The sequence below is a fragment of the Carassius auratus genome, chromosome 4 (genome assembly GCF_003368295.1).
Source record: "Carassius auratus strain Wakin chromosome 4, ASM336829v1, whole genome shotgun sequence".
Lineage (NCBI taxonomy): Eukaryota > Metazoa > Chordata > Actinopteri > Cypriniformes > Cyprinidae > Carassius > Carassius auratus.
This window is the reverse complement of record NC_039246.1, coordinates 17,167,993-17,179,400: the sequence shown is the minus strand read 5'-3', so window position 1 is coordinate 17,179,400 and position 11,408 is coordinate 17,167,993.

Sequence of the window (11,408 nt, the reverse complement as noted above, 5' to 3'; positions counted from 1 at the left end):
CAACACTGTATGGATAACAGAAAATTAAAAAACTGTCAGACATCTCATCTCACTGTGTCCCTCTGTTTGAGTGTGTGTGCTTAGACTTCCATTGTCTGAGAGAAATAGCGCCCCTACAGGTGCAGTTACCGGACTAAAAAAGGGAGGAGACTGTCTTTTGGTTTCACTTTTAAATCGGTTAAAATACAAATAAATACTTGGATTTAATTCACACTGACAAGCTAAACCAACATATATGATTATTATCAGGTCAGGGCTCATTAATAATTGATGTGTGGTCAGTGATACGTGAGAAACACGAGAGATAAATCACCGCTCTGAGCAGGAGCTTGTGGAATGACGAGCTCAGAAAAAAAACGAGTTTATTCTTGTTTTATAGCTATTTAAAATAAAGTATTGCAGCGATATCACACAATTCACCAATTAGAGCACACCAAGAGCTAAATTAAGATGTTTTTGAACTGTTTGTGTGAAAATGAAATATTTGCGGCTGCCTAACTGAAATCACTGCCTCCGATCAGCGCGCACAGTGTCACAAGTTCAAAACTAACGAATTTATTCTTGTTTAAGAGCTTTTTAAAATAAATTATTGCCATAAATGCACACAATACACCCATTATAACACAACACGAGCTAAATGCAGGTGTTTGTGACCCGTTTATGTGCGCAAGACTATTTGAAAGCGCGACTGGCAGAATAACATATATCTCTCGAGCTGCAGGATTCTGCCTTTCGTCGTAAGAACGAACACATCACGGACAAGATTATTTCAAAATACATAATAGCTTGGCGAATATAAACGAAAACAGCCACGTGAACATAAACTGTTGAGTATTAAATCTGAAGTGGATCTACTGGATATTAATATTAAGTGACCGCATATACCAGCTGCTTCTGTCTTCAATTTAAATCTATATAAAAAAATAAACGCATTCATCTTGGCTGCTTTTTTAATGTGTGTACGTATTTATTTATTATTTTGCTCTAACAAGACTTAATCTATATTTAATTAAATCAATTACATTTGATTTTACATTTGATTTTTCCATTTCTGCATCTAAACGCCTAAAAACCTAAAACATGCTCTATTATACTATTGTTAGCAATTTCTTTATCGTCCAATTTATCTGGTGTACACGCTTTTATTTTCATAATAAACTCGTTTGTTAGATTATACACAGTTATAGTGGTCTATAATAAATATTGACAGGTTTTATTCAAGCTGTTTAGAATGATTGCCGTAGGCAAATTTTTAAAAATGTAAATCCCCCCCCCCAAAAAAAAAAAATGTAAATAAATAAAAAACATTGGAAAAGAATAACTTGTACTTTTTTATACATTTTGTATAGTTTCATAGTTTATGCATTATAGTTATAAAAACAAACAAATTTAGCCACTCACATAGAAATCTTAGGCCTTATCCTTTTCTGACAGTTTTAGGGATTTTTAAAAATCCTAAAAAACCTTATTTGTGCTGCAAATAATAATTTCAAACTAATTTGATACTGACCTCTGACATCCTGTGACATGATATTTATTTGAATTTACATAATCTCATGGATGTAACAGTAAATCTGTTCAGCTCACAGATCAAGACTAAGCTGTAATGCAAGCAGAACTTTCACAAATGCTTGTAGGTCAATAAAATCATTACAAAACACTTACAAATCATTTAAGGGATTTGATAACACTGTAAAATAATGTCTAATTTGTTAACATTAGCAAATGCATTGATAACACTTTATAATAACTGCACTCATTAGTAAATAGTCAGTTCATGCTTCATAAAGCCTTGTCCCAATATTAATAGTCAGTAGTAAGCAGTTTATAAATACAGCTATAAATAGCTCATTTATTAAAAAGGAGAGCAAAGGGTCAGTTATCTTCCTATGAAAAATAAAAAAAATAAAAATAAACAAACAACAACACTGATTGATACAGAACTCAGAAATGTTATTGTGGATTTATGATAAACTCAGCCTGTAAATGAATTCATTCTCCTCCAAGAAGACACAAGTAGTTCACACCAAACTTTTTTAACATGAAGCCATATACTGAAGATGTTAAATTACGAATGGGTTTAGGATACCTTAAATGGTGTGGCCATAGAGATTTATTAAAGTAACATAAAAAAATACCATAGTTATTTTACTATATCTTTAAATTTTTTAATTCCAACTCTTCATAATTTTTTATATACCTAGAAGTCATCATTTGAAGGAAGCACAGTAAGTTTCATAGCTTTATCATTTTCAAGAGCCAGCATAAAATTAAAACTATCATTACATATAAATCAAGCTTGCAATTCTTAGTACCAATAATGGCCACCAGATGGAGCTATAGGATCACGTTTAAATAATTATTGTAGAAACAAGTATGATTTAAATCATTTATAGAAATCTTTCAAAGAAAAATAATATGAATTTTATGTATTTTACTGATAAAATGACCCTCACTTTATTAGAATAACAAGCTGAAGTATTGTGAACTGTATTTTAAGAATAATTCTTTATAGGCTCTATGGACAGATAAGTTTTGAGTGACTCTTGAAGGATCAGCACCACATCCTCTTTTACCACTGTTTAAAGATTGTATCTTACAATACAGGTGCGGATGAATTTTGAATGGCTTGAATGGTTTTGTCGTGTTGATTTTTTGAAATAACAGTAAAAAAGTAACCAGTAAATGTCTTTTATTTTTTTAAGTGCAGCTTCTAAACACTTCAAAAAAATGTACACATAGAAGACAAGTCATTCTGAGGAAATATGCATAGTTTCATGACTATACAACACTATATGGATGATAGAAAATTAAAAAACTATCATACATCTGATGTCACTCTGTCCCTCTGTCACTGTGGGTAATGTGTGTGTGTGTGTGTTTGTGTGTGTGTGTGTGTGTGTTAAGTGAATTAGGTGTGAAACTATCAGGGAGCATTTAGTCTCCAGTGCCAACATTTTACAGAACTGCCACTTTCCTGGAGTCTCAGAATTACAATGTGTCAGTTTCTGAGAAATCAAAGATTCCAAAAAAATGATTTAATTAGAATACCATGAAGTATTGTGAAATACTATATATTAAGGCTTTATATATAGGCTTTATGAACAGATTAGAGTGACTCGTGAAGGACCAGCAGCACCTCCTCTTGTCCGATGGTTTGAGGAATATATCTTCCAGAATCCGGGATTAAGATTTAGGAGCTCATTTTTATTCCACCTCCTTTCCTGAAAGTCTGTCTTGCAGAATTGACTAAAAATTAATCTTCACATTAATTCCTTATTATTTTGCAATTCTTTTTGTCAGTTCTTCTTGACCTGTTTTTTTCTTCTTCTTTTCTGACCTCATGACCCAGTCAGCATTTTTTGTACAATGGTCAAGTCTTAACTTATCCATTTCTGTATTGCATTTGTGTTTGATATTTATCATGGGTATTTCATAATTTTCGACTTTACAGTTTGAGTTAAAACTCTTTTTTAGCGCATTTCATCTGTAAAAGAAAACTAATAATTCTCAGCCTAATAATTCTGCACACATGAATATAAGGAGTTTTTCTCTTCCAGCTTTCCTTGACTATTGTATAGCACTCATAAATGATTAAATTAAAAATAATGGTAGTTATTAAGATTGATATGGTTTGGAATTGGTCAAATGTGCTTGGAAAAAAAAATCACAATAAAACAATGTTTTAATGTTTAATTTTGGAAAATGAACTGACATGAATGAATGTTATATAAATATTGTTCATATTAACATAATGTTTAGAAATGAAATCTTATTGTAAAGTGTTACTAAAGTTAAATATATATTGTTCTGTGAATGTGATTTTAAAGTCTAGATGATTCGGATTAACCCTTTATCTGGCGTATCCTTTAAAACCTCACTGCCAGAGGGATATTGTGAATGCATGTGCCCGCTGGGCACAGTTTACCTGATGCCACCGGGGTGGCGATGGCATTGGTGGCTTGAGCCCGCCATCGCTGCTTGCAGCTATATTTAGGGCCCGAGCACCGATGGTGTGAGGACCCTCTTGGAATTGCTCCGTTTATTATTATTATTATTAGGGCTCAAGCCCAAAGGGCGAGAGGCCTATTGTTTTCCTTAGGATTATTTTTTATTATTATTATTATTATTATTTTTTTCCAACGTCTCGGGGGCTTTTGGGGCCCTTAACGTGCTTAAAAAGTCTTGAAAATTGGCACACAGATTGGAACCTGCGGCCATTAGGGCCGGGCAGAGACTGATACACGGGCGTGGCACAGGGGCTCTACAGCGCCCCCTGGAATATGGAGGGCCATATATCATACATTCTTGCTCGTAGACGTATGAAACTCGGTACACATATAAATCTCATCAATCCAAACAACTTTTGTATTGCATATCATAGGCTCCGCCCAACAGGAAGTTGGCTATTTAGGGTTTAGTATTCAAATTTTTCGTCAAAGTTGTGGGGGCTTTTGGGGTCCTTAACATACTCAAAAACTCTTGAAAATTTGCGCACACTTTGGAATCTGTGGCCTTTAGGAGCCTGCAGAGGCTGGGACCCGGGCGTGGCACAGGGGCTCTACGGCGCCCCCTGGAACACAGTCAGAAATGTTGATGTATAGCTCACACATACTTGCACATATTCATATGAAACTCAGTGCACATATAGATCTCATCGTGCCAAACAACTTTCGTATTGCATGTCATAGGCTCCGCCCATCAGGAAGTCAGCTATTTAGAGTTATGTAAAAAGCGCATGCTCTGGAATTTGAAATACTTGTCATAGGTTTTTTTCTCGATTGCCGCCAAACTCGGTCAACATGATCTCAAGACACTGGGGATGAAAAATTGCCAGGGGATTTTTGATATCTCGAACGGTTTGCTCGTGGCGAGGCGTTGAAATTATGGCGAGAAATGAGAAACAGGAAGTGTCTAATACCGTCCACATACATTTCCTGATTTTAATCAAACTTCATCAGATTATTCGTTGTATGATGTCGATCGCATATATGTGACTATTAGGAGTCAAAGTTATAGCGCCACCAACTGGCAGAAGGAAGTGTCATTTTCAAAATGATTTGAATTCAGCATCTTATTATTACTCGATTTGCTTCAAACTTCATCAGAATAATGTTAAAACACAGCCGATATAAATCTGCAAGGGGGATATTGATATCTAAAAAATTGTTGGCGTGGCAACATGTCAAACTGGAATACTTCTCAGGTGATTTTGAGGCAAATAACATACTTAGAATTTCACAAAACTCTGAACACACATCAGTATTTCTGATAGGAACTTAAATTGTGAATGGATTTTGGATAGCTTGAATGGTTTTGCCGTGGTGATTTTTTTAAATGACCTTACAAAGGGAATCATTATTGTATTTTTAAATTGCAGCTTCCAAACACGTCAAATAATTTTTTCATACAGATGAAAAAGTCATTCTGAGGAAATATGCATAGTTTCACGACTTTACAACACTGTATGGATAACAGAAAATTAAAAAACTGTCAGACATCTCATCTCACTCTGTCCCTCTGTTTGAGTATATGTGCTTCAGACTTCCATTGTCTGAGAGAAATTGCGCCCCTACAGGTGCAATTACCGGACTTTTACTTTCATTTTTAAATCGGTTAAAAATACAAACAAATACTTAGATTTAATTCACACTGACAAGCTAAACCAACATATCTGATTATTACCGGTTCAGGGCTCATGGATAAATTATTTCTGGCCAGAGATACGTGAGAAATAGGAGAGATGAATCACCGCTGTGACCACGAGCGTCTGGAGTAAAGAGCTCAGAGAAAACGAATTTATTCCTGTTTTAAAGCTTTTAAAAATAAATTATTACAGCGATATCACACAATCAACCAATTAGAACACACCAAGAGCTAAATTAAGATGTTTTTGAACTGTTTGTGTGAAAATGAAATATTTGTGCTGCCTATCTGAAATCACCGCCTCCAATCAGCGCGTACACTGTCGAGCTCAAAACAAACGAATTTATTCTTGTTTAAGAGCTTTTTTAAATAAAACATTACCACAAATGCACACAATAAACCCATTGTAACACAACAAGAGCTAAATGCAGGTGTTTGTGACCTGTTTAAGTGTGCAAGACTATTTGAAAGCGCGACTGGCAGAATAACATATATCTCTGGAGCTGCAGGATTCTGGCTTTCGTCGTACGAACGAACACATCACGGACAAGATTATTTCAAAATACATAATAGCTTGGCGAATATAAACGAAAACAGCCACGTGAACATAAACTGGATCTACTGGATTTGAATATTAAAGTGACCACATTTACCACTTGTTTCTGTCTTCAATTTTAATCTATATAAAAAAGGAAACTCATTCGACTTGGCTGCTTTTTTAATGTGTGCGTATTTATTTATTTATCTTTTTATACATTTTGTATAATTTCATAGTTTGTGTATTACAATTATAAAAACAAAAATAAAATTAGCCACTCACATAGAAATAGCTTGGGCCTTAACCTTTTTCTGACAGTTTTAGGGATTTTTAAAAATCCTAAAAAAACCTTATTTGTGCTGCAAATAATAATTTCAAACTCATTTGATACTGACCTCTGACATCCTGTGACATTATATTTATTTTAATTTACATAATCTCATGGATGTAACAGTAAATCTGTTCAGCTCACAGATCAATACTAAGCTGTAATACAAGCAGAACTTTCACAAATGCTTATGAGTCATTTAAGGATTTGATAACACTGTAAAATAATGTCTAATTTGTTAACATTAGCAAATTCATTGATAACACTTTATAATAACTGCACTCATTATTAAATAGTCAGTTCATGCTTTATAAAGCCTTGTCCCAATATCAATAGTCAGTAGTAAGCAGTTTATAAATACAGCTATAAATAGCTTGTCCTTGGTTTATAAGCACATTTATTAAAAATGAGAGTAAGTTATCTTCCTATGAAAAATAAAAGATAAAAATAAACAAACAACAACACAGATTGATACAGAACTCAGAAATTTTATTGTGGATTTATGATAAAGCCTGCAAATGAATTCATACTCCTACTCATACTACTCCATACTCCTTTTTCAACATTATGCCTATATACTGAGATGTTAAATTGTGAATGGGTTTAGGATAGCTTAAATGGTGTTGCCATAGAGATTTATTAAAGTAACATAAAAAAATACAATAGTTATTTTACTATATCTTTACAATTTTTCATTCTAAATCTTCATTATTTTTTATATTAGTAGAAGTCCTCATTTGAAGGAAGCACAGTAAGTTTCATAGCTTTATCACTTTCAAGAGCCAGCATAAAATTTAAAACTATCATAACTTATAAATCAAGCTTGCAATTCTTAGTACCTATAATGGTCACCAGAGGGAGCTATAGGATTACTTTTAAATAATTATTGTAGAAACGAGTATGATTTAAATAATTTATAGAAATCTTTCAAATAAAATAATATGTATTTTAGGAATTTTACTGATAAAATGACCCTCACTTAATTAGAATAACAAGCTGAAGTATTGTGAACTGTATATTAAGAATAATTCTTTATAGGCTTTATGGACAGATACGTTTTGAGTGACTCTTGAAGGATCAGCACCACATCCTCTTTTACCACTGTTTAAAGAACTAATCTTACAGAACAGGTGTGAATGAATTTTGGATAGCTTGAATGGTTTTGTTGTGGTGATTTTTTGAAATAATAGTAAAAAAGGAACCAGTAAATGTCTTTTTATTTTTTTTAAAAGTGCAGCTTCTAAACACTTAAAAAAAATGTACACATAAAAGACAAGTCATTCTGAGGCATATTTCCTCAGAATGACTGGTCTCATGACAATAGTTTCATGACTATACAACACTATATGGATGATAGAAAATAAAAAAACTATCATACATCTGATGTCACTCTGTCCCTCTGTCACTGTGGTTAATGTGTGTGTGTGTGTGTGTGTGTTAAGTGAATTAGGTGTGAAACTATCAGGGAGCATTTAGTCTCCAGCGCCAACATTTTACAGAACTGCCACTTTCCTGGAGTCTCCAGAATTACTCGGTGTCCGGCTCTGAGAGACTTAAGATCCCAAAAAATGATTTAATTAGAATACCATGAAGTATTGTGAAATACTATATATTAAGACTTTATATATAGGCTTTATGAACAGATTAGAGTGACTCGTGAAGGACCAGCACCACCTCCTCTTGTTCGATGGTTTGAGGAATATATCTTCCAGAATCTGGGATTAAGATTTAAGAGCTCATTTTTATTCCACCTCCTTTCCTGAAAGTCTGTCTTGCAGAATTGACAAAAAATTAATCTTCACATTATTTCCTAATTATTTTGCAATTCTTTTTGTCAGTTCTTCTTGACCTGTTTTTCTCTTCCAGCTTTCCTGGACTATTGTATAGCACTCATAAATGATTAAATAAAAAACAATGGTAGTTATTAAGATTGATATGGTTTGGAATTGGTAAAAAATGCTTGGAAAAAAATCACAATAAAACAATGTTTTAATGTTTAAGTTTGGAATATTAACTGACGTGAATGAATGCTATATAAATATTGTTCATGTTAACATAATGTTTATGAATGGAATCTTATTGTAAAGTGTTACTAAAGTTATATATATATATATTGTTCTGTGAATGTGATTTTAAAGTCTAGATGATTCGGATTAACCCTTTAACTGCCATATCCTTTAAAACCTCACTGCCAGAGGGATATTGTGAATGCATGTGCCCGCTGGGCACAGTTTACCTGATGCCACCGGGGTGGCGATGGCACTGGTGGCTTCAGCCCGCCATCGCTGCTTGCAGCTATATTTATTATTATTATTATTAGGGCCCGAGCACCGATGGTGTGAGGACCCTCTTGGAATTGCTCCGTTTATTATTATTATTATTATTATTATACTTCTCCAAAATGAATCGCATTTTTGAGGGCCTAAACATACTCAAAAAGTCATGAAACTTTGCACACACCTCAGAACTGGCGAAAATTTACATCTGATATGGGTTTCAGAAGTGGGTGTGGCAAAATGGCTCGACAGCGCCACCTATACACGTTCAACGGTGTGCGCCTCGAGCTATGTTTCACGTACATGTATGAAAATCGGTACACATGTGTAACTCTCCAGCACCTACAAAAAAGTCTCTTAGAACAAAATTCTAAACCCAACAGGAAGTTGGTTATTTTTAATATTATGAGCAAATTTTGTGTCATTTTTGCCATTTCCATGCGTTGTATTTTAACGAACTCCTCCTACAGACTTATTCAGATCAACACCAAGTTTGGTATGCCTAATCTAAAGGCCTTTGCGATGTTAAATTGCGAAGATTTTGAGTTTTCGTCGAAGGGCGTGTCAGTGGCGGCCTGGCGAATTTCGATGATTCGCCATGAAAAATGAAGTTGCTATAACTCAGACATACAATGTCCAAACTGCCCCAAACTTCACATGGTTGATAAGACTCTGAAACTGAATAGATTGACATGCCCATATTTAGTTATATTCATAGCGCCACCTATTGGCAACAGGAAGTGTCATATTTTACGCTGCGAAGAACTACTCCTAGAAATTTTATGACATCAATGTCTTTTTTGTGTTCAGTCTAATCTAAAGGCCTGTACGATGTTAAATTGTGAAGATCTTGAGTTTTCGTTAAAGGGCGTGTCCATGGCGTCATGTCAAAGTTCGATGTCTCGCCATGGGAGTAGAAGTTGTTGTAACTCAGGCATAAAATATCAGATCTTGCCCAAACTTCACATGTGTGATAAGAGTACTGACCTGCACACATCTGGAGGCTAATATTCCATTGGGTGTGGCAAAATGGCTCGATAGCGCCACCTATACCTTTTCAATGGAGTGCGCCTCGAGCTACATGTCATGTACATGTACGAAAATCGGTAAACATATGTAACACACCAATAGCTACAAAAAAGTCTCTTGGTACGAAATCCGAATCCCAACAGGAAGTCGGTTATTTTTAATTTTCCCTGCAAAATTGGTGTTGTTTTTGTCATTTTCAGGGGTTGTATTTTAACGAACTCCTCCTAGAGATTTATTCAGATCAACACCAAACTTGGTCAGTGTAATCTAAAGCCCTTGCGATGTTAAATTGCGAAGGAATTGAGGTTTCGTTAAAGGGCGTGTCCATGGCGGCCTGACAAATTTCGATGATTCGCCATGAAAAATGATGGTGCCATAACTCAGACATACAATGTCCAATCTGCCCCAAACTTCACATGTTTGATAAGACTCTTGACCTGAACAGATCTACATGCCAATATTCAGTTATAGTCATAGCGCCACCTATTGGCAACAGGAAGTGACATATTTTACACTGTGACAAACTACTCCTAGAAATTTTATGACATTAATGTCTTTTTTGTGGTCAGTCTAATCTAAAGACCTGTGTGATGTTTAGTTGTGAAGATCTTGAGTTTTTGTTAAAAGGTGTGTCCATGGCGCCATGACGAAGTTCGATGTCTCGCCATGGGGAATAAAAGATGTTATAACTCAGGCATAAAATGTCCGATCTTGCCCAAACTTCACATGTGTGATAAGGGTCCTGGCTTGAACACATCTGAAGGCCAATATTCCATTATAACGATAGCGCCACCTGCTGGCAACAGGAAGATTGGCCACACTTATGGAATAAACTTTGATATATTGCACTTATGTTTATGAGTTTAAATGCATATTTCTCAACGTTCACCTTTTTACTAAAGCCACACGATGGCGGTGAGCCCGGGTGCGAGGGCCCGTTCATCGCTGCTTGCAGCTTTAATTATTATTATTATTCTTCTTCTCCAAAATGAATCGCATTTTTGAGGGCCTAAACATGCTCGAAAAGTCATGAAACTTTGCACACACCTCAGAACTGGCGAAAATTTACGTCTGATATGGGTTTCAGAAGTGGGTGTGGCAAAATGGCTCAACAAGCGCCACCTATACACGTTCAACGGTGTGCGCCTCGAGCTACGTTTCATGTACATGTATGAAATCGGTATACCACATGTAACTCTCCAATACCTACAAAAAGTCTCTTGGAGCAAAATCCGAAACCCAACAGGAAGTCGGTTATTATAATTATGAGCAAATTTTGTGTCATTTTTGTCATTTCCATGCGTTGTATTTTAACGAACTCCTCCTAGAGATTCATTCAGATCAACACCAAATTTGGTATGCCTAATCTGAAGGCCTTTGCGATGTAAATGGGCGAAAGCTTTTGATGTTTTCGTTAATGGGCCGTGTCCGTGGCGGCCTGGCGAATTTCGTATGCATTCGCCATGAAACAGGAAGTTGGCTATTAACTCAGACATGACAATGACCAATTCTGCCCCAAAACTTTCACGATGTTTGATGAGAACTCCTGACCTGAAACAGATTGACATGCCCATATTCAGTTATAGTCATA